Source organism: Triticum dicoccoides, chromosome 3B (assembly GCF_002162155.2).
Source record: "Triticum dicoccoides isolate Atlit2015 ecotype Zavitan chromosome 3B, WEW_v2.0, whole genome shotgun sequence".
Classification (NCBI taxonomy): Eukaryota; Viridiplantae; Streptophyta; class Magnoliopsida; order Poales; family Poaceae; genus Triticum; species Triticum dicoccoides.
Genome location: NC_041385.1, coordinates 782,459,055 through 782,461,195, shown reverse-complemented (window position 1 = coordinate 782,461,195; position 2,141 = coordinate 782,459,055). Strand labels below are relative to the sequence as shown.

Here is a 2,141-nt window from a genome sequence, read left to right as displayed (position 1 = left end):
TGTAAACAAACTATTTTATTACATCGCAATGTTGATTTGATGGGGCACTAGCTACAGTTATACATGAACTCCTTAACTTTTTCTCAGTGAAAATGTCAGAAGGGCTCATTTATTTTTTGTTCGAACTTACCACGTTTCTCAGTTTGAAATTTAGAATTTTGGTCGATGAACTTCAAACATATAACTATTCATTTTTTTATCCATTTGAACTCCTATATAAACTCAATCATTTTTAGACATACAAACAAACATGCAGTGAACTGACGACCAATATTACTGCCTACGAGATGAGAGATGAGAGGGCAATATTACTGTGTACGAGAGAGAGGTTCTGCCTTCTTCCGTCAGATCTGAAACAAAGCAGCACTAGTTCAATTCAAAATAAAATGTCAGTTCAAGCAGGAGGCACGGAGATCTTCACCGTCGGGAGATGGAGAAGAGAGATTTGGAGCAGGGTGTACCTCACGATGACTGGGAAGGAGGCACGAGCGAAAGTAGGCATTGCGATAGTGAACGGCCTCCGGCGGCGGTGTTGGACTGCTGGACGCAGCGGTGTCGGGCCTCGCCGCCGTTCTCACCTGAGGAGGTGCTAGGCAACCTGGCCTGTGTGTGTGGCAAGGGGGGGGGAGAGACTCCTATGCTAGATGAGGGAAGATGATGGACGACTCACGCAGGCTGAACTCTTGAACTTGCGCCAGGACAATCATTGAACCTCCTACAAGAAAAGAATATATATCATACATCATTTTTTATTTATATCTTGCTCAATCATGCACCCAAAAAATTTAAACACAACAAAATATCAGCCTTTTGGCTCCCAAACCTCCTCTATATACATTTTGAACTGATGTTCTTTCTGCCATTGCACTATTGTTGATATATACAAAGGAACTGAAATTCTATAACTTTTTTGTCAATTCAAATGTAGAGGGGCATTACCATCAGAGGATCTGCAGCAGCCAGTCACAACACTTTGACTCGTCGTCCATCAGCAGTTGCTCCCATGCACCCGGATGACTGTCCCTAACCTGGCATACAACATTATTAGAACCTGCAAGTTCTCCACACTAGCACTGAGATTTTTCTTTTCCTACTTTTTAACTAAATCAAACTTCCGAACTCGCTCTATGACAATGATTGAACTTGCACATTTCAATCGTGGCATCAAGCAGCAACTAGAAGTAAACAATTTTTACAGCACAAAAAAAGTTCAAAACATCACATCAATAAGCACAATGGTGGATATCACAGTGACGCCGAAGAAGGCACATCTATCCAGTAGCAATTTCAATTAGAAAAACACAGTAGCAATTTGGCCGAATGCCATCAAATGAAACTTGCATGGTTCAATTAGAAACACACATTAGCAAACATATTTGCAGATTTTTTTGTGTATGAAAAAGCTAGTGGTTTAAATTGAAAACATGGATGGCACCACCACACATTTTTTTTAGTATATCTTCTCATTTCATCATACAGTGCATGTTTTGTGTTATAGGAAGAAAATGGAAAACATAAAGGGAATCGTACTTATGATTGGGAATTAGATATACTGAATAGCTTACATTAGATGAACTCGAAAAAAATACAAGCTCGAGAGCCTCACGAAGAACTGGATCACGGTTTGGGGCTGCGGATGGTGGTGAAGCTCCACATCCGCCATCGCCGGCAAGCTCCAGCCATGGGCTACACCAGAAAGGAGAGAAGAATGTGAAGCTGCTCGGTGTATTGGTGGTTTGCTGGCGAGGGTGGGGGTGGGATCTGGGAAGCGCGTGAGTGGGGGACGGCACCGGTGCCTGGGCGAGGCGGCGCTGGTGGCTGGGCGGGGGCGGCGCCGGTGGCTGGGCGGGGGATGCCGCCGACGCCTAGGCGAGGCGGCGCCGGTGGCTGGTCGGGGGCGGCGCCGGTGACTAGGCCGAGGGCGGCACCGGAGGATGGCCGGGGGTTGGAGCGGCGCCGGTGGATGGGGCATCAGGGTGGTGACGCTCGAGACTGGAGGTTAGGGATAGAATGGGCGGCCCGTGGTTTACTCTTTTTATGTTTTAGTTACCGGTTTGTAAATCGCGTCGCGCGCCCTTATAGGAGCAGGGGTAACAGAATAATATTCTGTTACCGGTAACAGAATAGTCCAGCCCTATATA

General features: G+C 46.0%; 1 long non-coding RNA gene across 1 annotated transcript; it reads right to left on the bottom strand.

The window, feature by feature from the left end:
* Nucleotides 1-639: 639 nt before the first annotated feature.
* Nucleotides 640-1,682, bottom strand: LOC119282212. The gene is made up of 3 exons (XR_005138657.1): nt 1,566-1,682; nt 940-1,028; nt 640-715 (listed from the first exon to the last, which is right to left on the bottom strand). It is a non-coding gene; the product is annotated as an uncharacterized LOC119282212 (long non-coding RNA).
* Between the last annotated feature and the right edge of the window lie 459 nt (nt 1,683-2,141).